The sequence below is a fragment of the Aquarana catesbeiana genome, linkage group LG01 (genome assembly GCF_042186555.1).
Source record: "Aquarana catesbeiana isolate 2022-GZ linkage group LG01, ASM4218655v1, whole genome shotgun sequence".
NCBI classification, from domain to species: Eukaryota; Metazoa; Chordata; class Amphibia; order Anura; family Ranidae; genus Aquarana; species Aquarana catesbeiana.
In genome coordinates this window covers 487,333,425-487,351,754 of record NC_133324.1, presented here as the reverse complement: position 1 = coordinate 487,351,754, position 18,330 = coordinate 487,333,425, and positions in this window count along the sequence as shown.

Here is an 18,330-nt window from a genome sequence, read left to right as displayed (position 1 = left end):
CGATCTGAAAACCACGAGTCTGAAAAAGCGCGAATCGTCTCTCACCAAACTTTTACTAACAGAAGATTAGCAAAAGGAGCCCAAAGGGTGCCGTGCATGGTTCTGAACTGGCCTTTTCTAGTCTCGTCGTACGTGGTGTACGTCACCGCATTCTTGGCGATCGGAAATTCTGACAACTTTGTGCGACCGTGTGTACGCAAAAAAAGTTTGAGCCAACATCCGTCGGAAAAAATCCTAGGATTTTGTTGTCGGAATGTCCGATCAATGTCCGACCGTGTGTATGGGGCATTAGTGGGTTGTGTCAATTGGGCCGCAGGGGGTTTTGACTATTAAAGCCCCTGGTCGAAAGCTAAGTTCGAGTCTCCACCCAGGATGACCATGCCCTCCGGGTCTCTATAGTCAGAGATGGGGGAGAATTTACTGTGCTTTGAGATTAGTATTGCTACCACCTTAGTCTTGTTTGCTGTGTTCGCTAGGTAAAATATTGGGTAGTGCACGCGAAGGAATTTGGGGTTGTATCAAGTCGGGAAGTGTGTCTCTTGGAGCATAACTATGTCTATTTTGTGGGAGCGATAGTTTTCAAGTGCTTTTTTCCGTTTCCTGGGGGAAGTTTAGTCCCTGGGCATTATGTATAGCTATCTTGAAATCTGTCCCGGTTGGGTTGGGGTTAGCCATGGGAACAAAGGGCTGGAATGCTGCTGAATCTACCTCAACTTACCCGCTGCTGTCTTCTCCTGTTGGTGATAGGGCTGAGTGTAGGGTGAGTTTCAATCTGTGACTGGATCTGGGTACATTTCACAACCTATTGATTGGCTTGAGAGAGAGAGTTAGAAAAAGGTGGGGAGGTGAAGGTAGACAAAATAAGAGTAGGCGTCTTCTAGAAAGACCAATCGAGTCTGGCATGGAACACTCCTGCCAAACTCCTACCGATACACATCGGCTGCCCCAGAAAGAGGACCGATGACCCAGCCCACAGAAACAGGGGGACTGTTACTATGGGTTAGGTGGAGGCGCAAGGGGGTCACCCCGGACCCCTGCTTCTATGTGGTACTTTAACATTAAACAAACACAGCTTATATTAACTTGTCTAATGATTAGTGGGTACAGACAACTGTATATATACAAAAAAAGAAGAAAACATTATAACATTATAAATTGTAAGATATAAATGGGGAGTTAACTTAAAGTTTTCCCTAGAGCATCCCCCCGCCCGTAAATGTGGGGGAGAAAGAGTACCCTGGGAAAGAACTGGGTGTGCTCATGGCACAGTGGTTACCCGTTTCAGGAACCTAAAGTAAGGCACTTTATGATCCCCCAAGTCAGAGGGGACTCCGGTTTCCCGGTCCCCCTATGGTTACTCTCGAGGGCGGTTGGGAACTTGCGAAAGTAGGCCCCCAGACTGTACAACAACTGAGACCCTGAGTGTAGTGATCGGGTATAATATTGTGGGTGATATGATGTAAGTACTCTTCCGCAGCAACCCAATTCTTCCAGAGAGATGCACTTTATTGACTTCCAACACAGAACAAAGTCCAAAGTCCACAGATGACAAAGAAATCCGACAGAGGAAATATAATTCAGAGACCCATATTATTCAGTCTTCCCATATAATTCAGTCTTCCCAGCCATGCACAGACAAGCCTCCCGCATACACAGACAAGCCTCACTTCCCCTATAGACTGAATGCCGTGTTATATTCACCAGGCATTGAATGGCTGAGCAATTTGATTGGCCGTTTCAATTTAGGACTTTGATAAGCTTTAGTCTATCAAACAGACAACAACCCCCAGCCGTGAACAGCCGTGAACCACCCCAATTTGCACTCCCGCATATCAACATTAACAAGTCCCCTTTAGATATGTGTATACCACCTGAACACCCTTTTGAGCCCTTGGAATACCTACATTCCTGCATATCAACAAGCCCCCCTGATAAATTAGCCCCACAGGAGGGAGCCTCCGCTAGGCTAACCCAAAACACTCCTTGATCCCATTGTTACCCCCTCAAGTCCAATTACCATCAATAAATATTTCTTCTATGGTCCTTTAAACAATGTACCCTTTGAAATGTTCAATTAGGTTAACAGCCCATACCTCACACCCCTAGGTAGACTTGCATGAGACTGACACATCAAAGGGTTTTCAGCTGTTATATTAAAATTGAGTTGGTTTGGACAAAATAGACCATCGTCAACTCAATTCTGGCCTGGTCAACATTGACTGCATGTGTACATACACACAACAATGTCCCTCATAAATCGGTGAACATTACAACATATTACAACATATACCCCCACTTGGGTCGGTTCTAACTACTAGAACTGACCCATAAATCAGACAACAAAAAATATCATTACGATTTAAGGTACTGGATGCTTTACAATGGCTCATATAAAATATGAAGTTGAAACTGGTTACATCTCTCTTCGCCAGCCTCTAAAATATCCCCATGAAACAGTTATTAGATAATATAACTTTTAGACCATGACTGGAAAAGGATTTGGTAAACGTCAGTGGCCCATATAGCTGTTAGGCCTTATTATATCACATCAAGATCTTGAATATTGCGCAAAGACGAGTTGATGTCACAGTCCATTCTTCAGTCTGACTTTATCACATCTCTCACCATCTCACTGAACGTAAACTTGGTATGCTCTGGGAACTCCAATCCACATAAGTCCAGGATTTTTTCATCTCCAGGCTCAAGCTTTTCATTTTTATAGATGCTTTTACGCAAACACTCTACTTTCATCTTTATAGTAAGAAGAACTATCAATGTACCAGCACTCACTTTCAAGGTCAAAAGGTTTGGATATGGCAGTAAAAACTGTGCTTCAAACCATTTTCTTGCACTTGACATTCATGAGTCCATCTTTGTTGATTGCCAGTCACAATTTGCTTTTGTAATTTGCTGTAGGCCGACCCCTCATTGCCTTCAATAAAGTAGTTACTTGGATCATTCAGTCATGAATGTGTTTATCAGATCTTCTATCCAGACAAAGCGGCAGTGGAAATTCTTGCTAGTATCTTCACCATTAAAGGTAGAAAGGTCTTTTTCATCCATATATGTCATAGCCTTTAGCATATTATAAACAACTGCGTCAACAAAGTTTCAAATCATGACTAGAGTGATGAATTTCACTCACCCCTCTTATAAATTTAGGAAAACCACCCAACATACTAAAATTTATGCTATGCCAAGCCATTGTGCAGCATCTCACCTTAGATGTCAAATATATTGATCAATACGCATTATGTAATATGTACAGATGTTATGAAAATTATTTTAGGTTAAAATGCTTCTCTTTGGTTTTAAGATAAAAGTTCAAGAAATAAAACATAAAGAAAATAAAAAATGAAAAGCAAAATATATCAGGAAAAGGGAGAAAAATTAAAAATTAGGGCGTTGAAGAAAAAAGAAAAAAGGTCCATTGCTTGATGAATTTCGAGAGAGTCCATGAATGCTTTATAATTCCTTGTTGTCTATTAAGCATTTCTCCCATAATTCTCCCTCACTATTCAATTTCAGACTTCTGCTATTCATAAATTCCTTCATCATCGTCCACGTCTGCTTACATTTTTCTGGAATTTCATAAGGACCGCCATGGCGCTTAATACATTTTAATACCCATCTGTTAACTTTATCAGAACTGATACTGGCTTCACACTGAGTAAGCATTTTGACTATATTACTAATAATTAAAAAAAAGGAAATATTTTACTCACCGCATTAGTTACTCTATTAGCTTCCAGTTCAGGTCTTCTGGTACACGACACAGTCCTTTTTTTGTTGTTTCCAATCTCCAGAGAATAATTCTGGGGTTCCCAACTTGTTTAAATTTGTAGATCAGACTCTCTTATGTCACAACCAGACATTAGAGTCACAGCACAGCTCTTGGTTCTTCATCAGACTTCTGTCCACCTCACAGGATTGTTGTCACCACCGACTTCTGTTACTAAGTCCGAAAATGCTCTTCTGGTCACTTGAACGGCACCAATGTAGTGATCGGGTATATTAATTAATATTTAGGTATTATTATAATGATGATGTAAGTACTCTTCCGCAGCAACCCAATTCTTCCAGAGAGATGCACTTTATTGACTTCCAACACAGAACAAAGTCCAAAGTCCACAGATGACAAAGAAATCCCACAGAGGAAATATAATTCAGAGACCCATATTATTCAGTCTTCCCAGCCATGCACAGACAAGCCTCCCTCATACACAGACAAGCCTCACTTCCCCTATAGACTGAATGCCGTGTTATATTCACCAGACATTGAATGGCTGAGCAATTTGATTGGCCGTTTCAATTTAGGACTTTGATAAGCTTTAGTCTATCAAACAGACAACAACCCCCAGCCGTGAACAGCCGTGAACCACCCCAATTTGCACTCCCGCATATCAACATTAACAAGTCCCCTTTAGATATGTGTATACCACCTGAACACCCTTTTGAGCCCTTGGAATACCTACATTCCTGCATATCAACAAGCCCCTCTGATAAATTAGCCCCACAGGAGGGAGCCTCCGCTAGGCTAACCCAAAACACTCCTTGATCCCATTGTTACCCCCTCAAGTCTAATTACCATCAATAAATATTTCTTCTATGGTCCTTTAAACAATGTACCCTTTGAAATGTTCAATTAGGTTAACAGCCCATACCTCACACCCCTAGGTAGACTTGCATGAGACTAACACATCAAAGGGTTTTCAGCTGTTATATTAAAATTGAGTTGGTTTGGACAAAATAGACCATCGTCAACTCAATTCTGGCCTGGTCAACATTGACTGCATGTGTACATACACACAACAATGTCCCTCATAAATCGGTGAACATTACAACATATTACAACATATACCCCCACTTGGGTCGGTTCTAACTACTAGAACTGACCCATAAATCAAACAACAAAAAATATCATTACGATTTAAGGTACTGGATGCTTTACAATGGCTCATATAAAATATGAAGTTGAAACTGGTTACATCTCTCTTCGCCAGCCTCTAAAATATCCCCATGAAACAGTTATTAGATAATATAACTTTTAGACCATGACTGGAAAAGGATTTGGTAAACGTCAGTGGCCCATATAGCTGTTAGGCCTTATTATATCACATCAAGATCTTGAATATTGCGCAAAGACGAGTTGATGTCACAGTCCATTCTTCGGTCTGACTTTATCACATCTCTCACCATCTCATTGAACGTAAACTTGGTATGCTCTGGGAACTCCAATCCACATAAGTCCAGGATTTTTTCATCTCCAGGCTCAAGCTTTTCATTTTTAAAGATGCTTTTACGCAAACACTCTACTTTCATCTTTATAGTAAGAAGAACTATCAATGTACCAGCACTCACTTTCAAGGTCAAAAGGTTTGGATATGGCAGTAAAAACTGTGCTTCAAACCATTTTCTTGCACTTGACATTCATGAGTCCATCTTTGTTGATTGCCAGTCACAATTTGCTTTTGTAATTTGCTGTAGGCCGACCCCTCATTGCCTTCAATAAAGCAGTTACTTGGATCATTCAGTCATGAATGTGTTTATCAGATCTTCTATCCAGACAAAGCGGCAGTGGAAATTCTTGCTAGTATCTTCACCATTAAAGGTAGAAAGGTCTTTTTCATCCATATATGTCATAGCCTTTAGCATATTATAAACAACTGCGTCAACAAAGTTTCAAATCATGACTAGAGTGATGAATTTCACTCACCCCTCTTATAAATTTAGGAAAACCACCCAACATACTAAAATTTATGCTATGCCAAGCCATTGTGCAGCATCTCACCTTAGATGTCAAATATATTGATCAATACGCATTATGTAATATGTACAGATGTTATGAAAATTATTTTAGGTTAAAATGCTTCTCTTTGGTTTTAAGATAAAAGTTCAAGAAATAAAACATAAAGAAAATAAAAAATGAAAAGCAAAATATATCAGGAAAAGGGAGAAAAATTAAAAATTAGGGCGTTGAAGAAAAAAGAAAAAAGGTCCATTGCTTGATGAATTTCGAGAGAGTCCATGAATGCTTTATAATTCCTTGTTGTCTATTCAGCATTTCTCCCATAATTCTCCCTCACTATTCAATTTCAGACTTCTGCTATTCATAAATTCCTTCATCATCGTCCACGTCTGCTTACATTTTTCTGGAATTTCATAAGGACCGCCATGGCGCTTAATACATTTTAATACCCATCTGTTAACTTTATCAGAACTGATACTGGCTTCACACTGAGTAAGCATTTTGACTATATTACTAATAATTAAAAAAAAGGAAATATTTTACTCACCGCATTAGTTACTCTATTAGCTTCCAGTTCAGGTCTTCTGGTACACGACACAGTCCTTTTTTTTCTTGTTTCCAATCTCCAGAGAATAATTCTGGGGTTCCCAACTTGTTTAAATTTGTAGATCAGACTCTCTTATGTCACAACCAGACATTAGAGTCACAGCACAGCTCTTGGTTCTTCATCAGACTTCTGTCCACCTCACAGGATTGTTGTCACCACCGACTTCTGTTACTAAGTCCGAAAATGCTCTTCTGGTCACTTGAACGGCACCAATGTAGTGATCAGGTATATTAATTAATATTTAGGTATTATTATAATGATGATGTAAGTACTCTTCCGCAGCAACCCAATTCTTCCAGAGAGATGCACTTTATTGACTTCCAACACAGAACAAAGTCCAAAGTCCACAGATGACAAAGAAATCCCACAGAGGAAATATAATTCAGAGACCCATATTATTCAGTCTTCCCATATAATTCAGTCTTCCCAGCCATGCACAGACAAGCCTCCCTCATACACAGACAAGCCTCACTTCCCCTATAGACTGAATGCCGTGTTATATTCACCAGGCATTGAATGGCTGAGCAATTTGATTGGCCGTTTCAATTTAGGACTTTGATAAGCTTTAGTCTATCAAACAGACAACAACCCCCAGCCGTGAACAGCCGTGAACCACCCCAATTTGCACTCCCGCATATCAACATTAACAAGTCCCCTTTAGATATGTGTATACCACCTGAACACCCTTTTGAGCCCTTGGAATACCTACATTCCTGCATATCAACAAGCCCCTCTGATAAATTAGCCCCACAGGAGGGAGCCTCCGCTAGGCTAACCCAAAACACTCCTTGATCCCATTGTTACCCCCTCAAGTCTAATTACCATCAATAAATATTTCTTCTATGGTCCTTTAAACAATGTACCCTTTGAAATGTTCAATTAGGTTAACAGCCCATACCTCACACCCCTAGGTAGACTTGCATGAGACTAACACATCAAAGGGTTTTCAGCTGTTATATTAAAATTGAGTTGGTTTGGACAAAATAGACCATCGTCAACTCAATTCTGGCCTGGTCAACATTGACTGCATGTGTACATACACACAACAATGTCCCTCATAAATCGGTGAACATTACAACATATTACAACACTGAGTATTGCATCAGAACCATAAGTGTCTTCAAGACACTTTGCAGTGCAAAGTGGAGATGAGTCTTCATTATGTTTTGGATGTTGCTCATGTCCTATGGCAAGAGAAGAACTTGGAGTTTAGAAGATGGGGGCCAACAGTTCGGCAACGTGGGTTAGGAGCGCAAACCTCAATCAACAGAAAGAACTACTGTCCTGGCAAAAAAATTCCCGAGTGTGAGCAGGGTGTTGGTTAACTAGATCCGCAGTCTTAAGGTGACCTGCCATTCTTGGATTTCTTGGTCCTCCCTTTGTTCCAGGGGGGGAGACAGGGCTTGCCGGAGAGGGGCGCTTGGTGGAACACGCAGATGCCATGGGTGCTTTCTACGATATTAGCTTGAGGTGAAGGAAGAGTTTCTCACCATCCGGTAAGTTAGAAAAGGAATGTGCCTTGCCCTGAATAGAAAATTTCAGTGCAATTGGGAAGGCCCAGCGGTACTTGATGTCCTGTTAGGAGTGGTTTGAGAGTTCTCTGTTTTTTGGATGGTTGATGGAGAGAGGTCTGCAAATATTTGTATTTGGTGCCCTTGGCACATCACTTTAGGCTTGATGTGAGATTGTCGCATGACTTCCTCTTTTATGGCGTAGAAGTGTTGCTTTACGATGACATCCCTCGAGGATCCATTCTTCCTGGAGGGTCCCAGGGCCCTGTGAGCTCTGTCCAACTCCAGGCAGTGAGGGGGTGTGTTAGGTATCAGATCCTTAACCACTTCCCGCCTGGCCTATAACAGAATGATGGCTGGGAAGTGGTTGTGTTATCCTAACTGGGAATCATATGACGTCCAGCAGGGTAAAATGCCGGTGCTCGCAGGGGCGCGCAGCGCAGCGATCGCGGGTGCGGCATGTCAGTCTGACACGCCGCATCCCCGATCGTGATAAGAAGCCTCTGACAGAGGCTTCTTACCATGTGATCAGCCATCACCAATCACAGCTGATCATTGCGTAAACTAGGAAGTGCCGGTAAACGGCATTCCTTGGTTTGCGCTGGCAGGGAGAGCCGATTGGAGGCTCTCCCTGTCAGAGGGGGGTCTGTGCTGATAATCAGCACAATGATTATCAGCCCAGCCCCCATCAAATGTACCCACAAGCTGGCAATCGGTGCTCAGTCAGTGCCCCATCATAACCCCCTGCCAGTGCCAAATAAAGTGCCAATCAGTGCCCACCACAGTGAAAATCAGTGCCCACCATAGTGCCAATCAGTGTCCATCACAGTGCCAATCAGTGCCCAGCATTAACACCTGTCAGTACCTGTCCAATCAGTGCTGCTCATCAGTGCCATCTATTAGTGTCCATCAATGCCACCTGTCAGTGCCCATTAGTGCCGCCGGTCAGTGCCCATTAGTGCTGCCTGTCAGTGCCCATCAGTGCAGCCTGTCAGTGCCCATCAGTGCAGCCTGTCAGTGCCCATCAGTGCCCCTGTCAGTGCCAATCAGTGCTGCATATCAGTGCCGCCTATCAGTGCCCATCAATTCTACATATCGGTGCCTCCTCATCAGTGCCCATCAGTGCCACCTTATCAGTGCCAACTCATCAGTGCCCATCAGTGCCGACTCATCAGTGCCCGTCAGTGAAGGAGTAAACAAAATTTTATAACAGAAACGAAGAAAACATTTTTTTTCAAAAATGTCGGTCTTTTTTAGTTTGTTTAGCAAAAAATAAAAACTGCAGAGGTGATCAAATACCACCAAAAGAAAGCTCTATTTGTGGGAAGAAAATTATAAAAATTTAATTTGGGTACAGTGTCGTATGACCACACAATTGTCATTCAAAGTACGACACCACTGAAAGCACAAAATTGTCCTGGGCAGGAAGGGGCGAAAGTGCCTGGTATTCAAGTGGTTAATAAGGTTTTGTACTGCAGGGGGGAGATCCATGACAGCTTCAGGAAGGCCCCGGATTCTGAAGTTATATCTTCTGGACCTGTTCTTAAGGTCATTAATCCTGGAAAGGGCAATTTCAAGCTGGTCTTGGAGGACCTGGATGTGTGCTGTTCTAGATACCGTAATGTCCAGCTTTTTTTATGGCTTCCATTCTGCATCCTAGGTTCACAAAATCAGATTTGATATCTCCTGTTTTTTAGGCTGCTGTGTTGGCCAGTCCCCCTCTCTAGGAGGTCAGAGAGTTTGAGGAATAAATCAGCCGGTAGTGTGGCTGGGTCTTGGTCAGGCATGCCTGGGGAAGGGGTAGAAAGCATGTGGGTTTGTGAAGACCCGACAGGGGACAATGTGTATTCCTAAATAGCGTGGCCCAGCAGGGACTCCTTGGAGGCTGGAGAGGGAGCCAGAGGGGCTGTGGGCTGCCGTGGGTCACCTGGGAGTGAGGGAAGATTGCTGGGACTAGGACTTGCCTCTGTTCCTGTGTCCTTTCCTCACAGATCGCATGTGGCTGGGTAGCAGTGGTGGCGGCGGCCATCTTGGTACACCTGTTCCTCTCTGCTTGGTCGAATTCCGGCCCGAGGTCCTGTCTGGTGGCAGGTTCGGGCATCCAGGGGGGTGCTTGGGGGTCTCCTGGGTCAGGATGGCTCGCAGCTGGCTGTCCCAGGGGGTCGTGTAGCGTACTATGTGCACCGCGGGTCCAGGGTGATGCGGACCTCCAGGCTTAGGTGGCCATCTCGGAGCTCTTGCGCATGCACAATTTTGGACTCTCTACAGTTTAAGGGCATTCTTCTTGAGGATAGGTGACCAGAACTGGACTGCATACTCAAGATGTGGCCAAACCAGAAATTTGTAAAGTGGTAGCATTTTTCCATTCTTGATTCCCCCAGTGGTTCTTGTCTTGTCTTGTTTTTTACTTTACATTTTTCAATATTAAACTTCATCTGCCTTATACTGTAGCTGCTCATCCTCTATTTTAACTATAAATTTTATATATATATATATATATATATATATATATATATATATATATATATATATATATATATATATATATATATATATTTATTTATTTAAAATAGAGGATGGGCAGCGACAGTATATGGCAGATGAGGTTTAATATTGAAAAATGTAAAGTATAATATATATATTATTGCTATTATTAGTATTATTATTTTAAATTTGCCAATATTTCTGGATGCACACATTCTAAACCAAAGCTTACTTTCAAGTTTTAAGTAATGTAATGTTGTTTTCTGATAATATTTTGACTGGATACATACAGATATATATCACAGAAAATTGATATAGTAATTTTCCATTATTATTCCATAAAAAAAAAACATTTCTAGCTGTGCAAAAGGAAATATCACCATATATATTCTTTCCAAGAGCAAAAATCTGGAGTTGCTCAAGCCTCATTAAGTATTTATTTTATTATTTTCTATGTACTTGAAGCACAAGTATATTTACAAGGCTAATTATATAAAATTGCTTGCTTGATTGATAAAGTCAATTATCTGCAAATGTATATCTCCTTATTTATGTATTGCTTTTTATATTGATGCATCCTGTTTTCTAGACTCTAGTCTACAACAGTGGAGCTGCATTAATAAAGGCAAACTAAAGGCTGTCATTTTGCAGGGGAATTTTTCCTCATGCTTAGGGCATGTAGTGAAAATTCACTTTACAAAGAATACCCAATCACATGCAAGAAAATAAACAGCAAAACAACCCCACTGAGTGTACATGTAGCGCTACTCCCTTATGGGCTGCTAGATTGCTGGTTTCTTACTCCATATCAAGTGATAACCCTCCCTAAACTGAACTGGAGCACTCTTTGAAGAAGTCGGCAACTACTTGAGATAGCTTGAAATGTTTAGCCCAATTTGTTGCTCCACATCCTAATGTACCAACCTGGGTTGTGGGAGACTTTAATTACCTCCCTAGATAGGAGCATTGATAAATTCTAACCATCAGGGGGATGGGCTGCTGGTCCTAGTGGTTCTACTCCATCCGTTAGATTGATTGTGGTGCTTAGTTTGAGAGATGTGTGGAGTGATAAGTACCCAGAGAAGATATGTTACTCATGTTATTCTGCCACTCCTATAGGCCTATTGCATATAGATTTTTGTCTTTGTAACTCTATGGCATTACTCAAGGTTACCTTGGATGAATATGTCCCACGTAGCATCTCTGATCACTCGCTACTGAGGGTGATAGTTTCTGTTCCAGATATATCTGGGGAGAGACTATGGAAGGTTAACGCCTTTTGGCTTAACCTTTTCCTGACTAATGACTCTATACCTAAACCAATCCAACTTTTTATTCAATGCAACAAGATACTGCTGCAAAATACAGAACATCTACTAGCAGTGATGTCTCATTCGCAGCAAGGGGTATCTCATATAGATTCTATTCAAAGTCCCCACGGGGAACTAGTGCAGGACCTAGATCAAATACCCTCTATTTTTAGTAATAACTTTAGGGATGTGTATGCTTCTAAGGTTGACTCCACGGAGGAGGCATTTGTGCAATTTTTGGACCAATGCCCTCTCCCCACATTGTCTACAGGGGACCATAGGATTTTGAATGCCCCCATTATGATTGAGGAACTTTCTGTAGTGGTAGCAGCAATGGCTAATAGTAAATCCCTGGGCACTGATGGCCTACTAGCAGAAATCTATAAACGATATAGAGAATGCCTCTTGCATATATTCGTAAATACTCTAAATGATGCTGCTCAAAGTGATTGTTTGCTACCTTTTTATGAATGAGGCTGTTAGTGTAGTATTTCCCAAACCTGGCAAAGATCCATTGCTAGCTGACTCCTATAGACCTATATCGTTATTAAACACTGACATTAAATTGTTGGCTAGGGTGCTCACTATGAGATTGGCGAAGGTGGTATCCGGATTAAGCCACCTAGACCTAGTCAGGTTTCATACCGACTAGGTCTACAGCACTGAATATAAGACGGGTGTTTTTGAATATTCAGTTGCCAGCAGATAACCCAGGCAATAGGGTGGTATTCTCCCTCAACGCTGCCAAGGCCTTCGACAGGGTTGAGTAGAGATACCTTTGGGTGGTTTTGCGTAAATTCCAGTTAGAAAACGCCTTTATTTCCTGCGTTAAAGGGGTTGTAAAGGTTTGTTTTTTCACCTTAATGCATCCTATGCATTAAGGTGAAAAAACATCCAACAATACCGGCCCCCCCAGCCCCCCTGTTTTACTTTCCTGAGCCCGTTCACCTGCTGCGCCTGCCCCCGATGTCCTCTTCGCCGCTCAGCCTGGCCGTTGATTGGGTAGAGTGGATGGATTGAAAGCAGCGCAGCCATTGGCTCGCGCTGCTGTCAATCACATCCAATGACGCGGCGTGCCGGAGGGTGGGGCCGAGTGATACAGTGAGCAGCTATAGCCACCGGCTGTATCACGGGAGCGCGCCCGCAAGAACTAACCATCATGCGAGAGAGCTCGCATGAAGGTGGTTAGTTCTTGTGGGGAGGAGCTGAGACAGCCGCTGAGGGACCCCAGAAGACCAGGTTTGGGGCCACTCTGTGCAAAACGAGCTGCATAGTGGAGGTAAGTATAACATGTTTGTTATTTTTTTTTTTTTAATTGCCTTTACAACCCCTTTAGGCTACTCTACTCAGCCCCTAAAAAAAGAATTTGGATTAATTGCTGTCAGGGCTGGGCTCAGCCCTGCCTTCTCAGAGCTCTGTGCTCAGCTGTTGGTTAATTGCCAGCACTTTTCATTCCACAGCGACTCACCTGGTCTTCATTTCCTGCTCATCAGCTAGCTCTGCTAGCTATTAAAACTGCATGGATCAGATCTTCTGTGCCTTCGCCTTGGTAAACATATCCGGACCCTCTCTGCTGTGTTTTCCTGTGAAAGACTTTTGCTTTGCTGACTTCCCTTCAGGTTTCTGATCCTGCTTGCTGCACCCAGCCTCGCTGATCTCTGGACTCCTGTTTCTCTGGCTTGTTCTGACTACCCATATTACCTCTACAAGAGGTATGTCTGATTCCACTCCTCTTCCCCAACGATGTGGGGGCGATCCAGTCCAATGCAGAGGGTTTCTCAACCAGGTTGAGATATACTTTGAGATACCCCAGGCATTTCCCACGGACAGAAACAAAGTAGGTCTCGTGATATCTTTGCTTTCTGAGAGAGCCTTGGCCTGGGCAAACCCTCTATGGGAGACGCATTGTCTTGAGTTACCCAGAGTTTGTGGCTTCTTTTAAAAGAGTATTTGATGTTCCCGCATGCTCCGCTTCTGCTGCCAAGTGCCTCATGTCCATTAGAGTACGAGAACTGTTGCCGATTACGCCATTGAATTCTGTACTCTGGCAGCAGAGGTTGCTTGGAACAATGAGGCCCTCGTGGCTGCTTTTTCTCATGGTCTCTTGGATACCATCAAGATGCAATAGCAGCCTGAGACATACCCACTGAGCTGAAGAGGTTAATCATGTTTGCCGTTCTCATTCACTCCAGACTCCGAGAGAGACCTTCCTTTGAGGAGCGCTTGTGGAAGCCTCCTGTACGTTTTGCTCCAAGCTTTGCGATCCCACCCATGCCTTCCTCACCTCCCACACCTCCTGGTACCGAGTCTGCCAGTGAGGTAGAACACATGCAATTGGGCTTCTCACGTCTCTTTGTGGATGAAAATGCTTTTAGGAGGAGGGAGAGATTGTGCCTTTATTGTGGCCAGGCAGGTCACTTCCTGAAGTCTTGTCCTATCCGTCCAAGAGAACACTTGCACCTGAGGTCCTGCAGGGGACAGACCTTAGGTGGCATTTTTTCATCCCCAGTTATCCAGAAGAATAACCCCCTGGTTCTGGTGATCCTTTCTTGGTCTGAGTCGTCCATCGAGATACAGGCTCTAATCGACTCGGGGGCTGCAGGCCTGTTCATTGATGGTGCCTTTGTGTCTAAGCACTCGATTCCGCTGCAGCTTTGTGCCACTCCACTTGCCATTGAGGTTATTGATGGGAGACCTCCACAGCCTGCCCATGTGACTCATGAGACTGCTCCATTGACCATGGCCATAGGGGCTCTTCACCATGAGATAATCCAATTCCAAGTAATTTCTTCACCTCATTTCCTGGTAGTTATTGGTTATCCTTGGTTACAGAGGCACAACCCCTCTTTTGATTGGCTTTGTGCTGAGGTTCTTTCCTGGTCGCCACAATGCAGGAAGACATGTTTTCAGAAAGTGGCTAAGGTCTTGTGCACCTCTTCACTCTCCTCCCTGCTGAAGGAGTACCGCAAATTTAGTGATGTCTTTGACAAAAGTTAGGCCTCCACACCGGTCATACGATTGCATAATTGACCATCAACCTAGTGCCATACCCCCTCGTGGCTGGGTTTACCCCTTGTCTGTTTTAGGGGACAAAGCTATGCAGTGATGTTGCTAAGGGGAGGTTAGGAGGGCCACCCCCTCAGAGCATCAGTTAATGTCACAGCAGCGAGGCTAGTGTAGCCTATCAGGTGCGGGAGCTGCACTGCCACTGGGAAGACCAGTTAAAAATATGTTTGTTCCCAGTCTGCCCGCATTGTAAAACAACGGGTCAGTACATGGGAGGTCCTGTACGATGTCAGGAGGGAGGGAGGAAGGCACTTATGATGAGCTTCAGCTACCTATTGGCTAAGGAGGCAGCATGGGGAGGTGCTACAGCCTCCTCAGCCAATGGGTACACAAAGTGCATTGTCCTTCCCTCCAAATTCATCCCGCGGGTTTCTAGTCTTAGTGGGTGTGGGAAGAAGCAACTCTGATGCAGGGAGAAGGCTGAACAGAAGCTGCAGAATTGCATGAATCTAGTGAACTTCCTGCAGTGATCAGAGGTGAGAGAGGAGAAAAGGTACTTTCCCAAATTTACTTTTATTTCATCTCCATTTCTCACCCCCAGCTTCATTTCCCCTCCCTCCGTCTACTACATGGCTGTACATCTGGCCGGTTGTCAGAAACCATGATTTAGACTGAGACTTAAGTACAATTAAATCTCACTTGTTTAATAATAATAAAAAAAGGTAAACAGAGTAAACGTAATCAAAACATAGCCATAGTTCAGGAACCAGAACGGATAGTCAGACAAGCCAAAACGTCAGTGAGCCAGAGATGAGCGTAGTAGAACAGCAAGCAGGATCTGGAGCCAGAAGGAATGTCAGCCAAGCAAGTCTTTAACAGGAACACAGGAGAGCGTCTCTAGAGATGTGACCAAGGCGATGGCAGAGATCATCTGGGCTGGACGGCTAAAGTAGGCAGGACTGAAGAGCAGGATATCATCAACAGGTAAGTCACTGTGGAGAGAAAGGAGCTGGCAATTAGCCAACAGCTGAGCGGCCAGCTCAGAGAAGGATGGGCTGAGCCCAGCCCTGCCACTGGTAAGACCATGCAGTATATCTCTCTCACACCGATCCCCACCCCCCTCCCCTGTTCACTTCCTCCCGTTCTTTTCTGCTCTCCACCTCCCATATATCTGTACTGAACACGTCCTGCAGCCTCTCACATTTTGACATTTCACTCTAGAAGTACACACACTGTCTGCTAACACCTTTTCCACTACTAAAGTGAGACTCCGGCTGCACTGTTTGCTATTCTGTTACTACTTTTGACAGGAGTACTAATAGTATACAGTGGAATACTGTCTGCAGCCATGACTTTTTGGATACCACACACTGAACCCTGCACTCTGTACATAGCACACCCTGAACCCTGGACTCTGTACATGGCACACCCTGAACCCTGGATTCTGTACATAGCACACCCTGAACCCTGCACCCTGCACTCTGTACATAGCAAACCCTGAACCTTGGACTCTGTACATAGCACACCCTGAACCTTGGACTCTGTACATAGCACACCCTGAACCCTGGACTCTGTACATAGCACACACTGGACCCTGGACTCTGTACATAGCACACACTGAACCCTGCACTCTGTACATAGCACACACTGAACCCTGGACTATGTACATAGCACACCCTAAACCCTGGACTATGTACATAGCACACACTAGCCTTGGACTCTGTACATAGCACACCCTGAACCTTGGACTCTGTACATAGCACACCCTAAACCCTGCACTCTGTACACAGCACGCCCTGAACCCTGGACTCTGTACATAGCACACCCTGAACCCTGGACTCTGTACATAGCACACCCACACCCTGAACCCTAGACTCTGTATATAGCACACCCTAAGCCCTGGACTATGTGCATAGCACACCTTGAACCCTGGACTATGTGCATAGCACACCCTAAACCCTGGACTACGTACATAGCACACCCTAAACCCTGGACTCTGTACATAGCACACCTTGAACCCTGGACTCTGTACATAGCACACCCTGAACCCTGGACTATGTACCTAGCATACCCTAAACCCTGGACTCTGTACATAGCACACCCCCCAAACCCTGGACTCTGTACATAGCATACCCTAAACCCTGGACTATGTAAATAGCAAACCCTAAACACTGGACTATGTACATAGCACACCCTAAACCCTGGACTCTGTACGTAGCACACCCTGAGCCCTTCACTCTGTATGTAGCACACTCCTGAACCCTGAACTCTGTGCATAGTGCACCCTGAACTCTGCATGTAGCACGCCCTAAACTCTGCACTCTGTACGTAGCACACCCTGAATTCTGTACATTACACACCCTGAACCCTTCACTCTGTAGGTAACTGGGTACTCAAGGCTGAACCCCCCCAAGAAAAAAAATTCTCTACAGCCCTGAAGCCATGGAGGAGTATGTTGCCGATGCACTTTCTCAAGGATTCATCCATAAATCCTTGTCCCCTGCTGGTGCTGCTTTCTTCTTTGTGAAAAAGAGGAGTGGTGAACTGGAACCTTGTATTGATTATAAGGGTCTCAATCGCTTCACGATTAAGAATGCTTATCTGATTCCATTGATAATGGAGTTATTTGATCACCTCAAGGGAGCAACAGTTTTCACAAAGCTTGATTTGAGAGGGGCATACAATCTCGTGGGGATCAAGGAGGGTGACGAATGGAAAACTGCGTTTAATTCCAGAACTGGCCATTATGAATACCTTGTAATGCAGTTTGGTCTTTTCAATCGTTTCGGCAGTTTTCCAGGAATTTATCAAGGATGTCCTCTGACATTTGTTGCAGCTATGTGTGGTGGTTTATCTCAACGATATCCTCATATTTTTCAATTTCCTAGAGAGCCACCACACAGATGTCTGCCGTGTGCTTCAGAGGCTGAGAGACAATAACCTGTATTGTAAATCGGAGAAGTGCGAGTTTCATCGTAAACAGGTTAAATTCCTGGGTTATATCATTTCCACTGCTGGTTTTTCGATAGACCCAGAAAAACTTTCAGCAGTTTTACAGTGGCCCCAAACCATGGGTTTTACTTCCATTGCAACATTTTCTTGGCTTTGCCAATTATTACCAGAAGTTTATTCATAACTTCTCGTCTCTGGTCAAACCCCTGACTGATATGACCAGAAAGGACGGTAACCCACAAAATTGGTCTCCAGATTCCATTAATGCCTTTGATAGTCCCAAGGCTGCCTTTGTTTCTGCTCCTGTGTTGGTACATCCTGATCCTACTGTACCTTTCATCCTTGAGGTTGATGCATCTGAGCCCTGTCCTACCTATGAATCCTTGTGGCTACTTTTCCAAGAAATTGTCTCCTGTGGAATGCAATTATGAGATTGGTGACAGAGAGCTGTTAGCAATGATTTTAGGCCTTAAAGAATGAAGGCACCTCCTCAAAGGTACCACTGTGCCGGTTCTTATTCTGACTGACCATAAGAATATCACATTCTTGTCTGAGGCTAAACGCCTCTCTCCCAGAAGGGCACGATGGGCTCTTTTCTTGTCAAACTTCAATTACATAGTTTCATTCTTACCCGGTACTAAGAATGTTAGGGCTGATGCATTGTCGCAACAGTTTTCCTCCGCTTCCAAGATGGAGTCGGTTCCTGTTCCT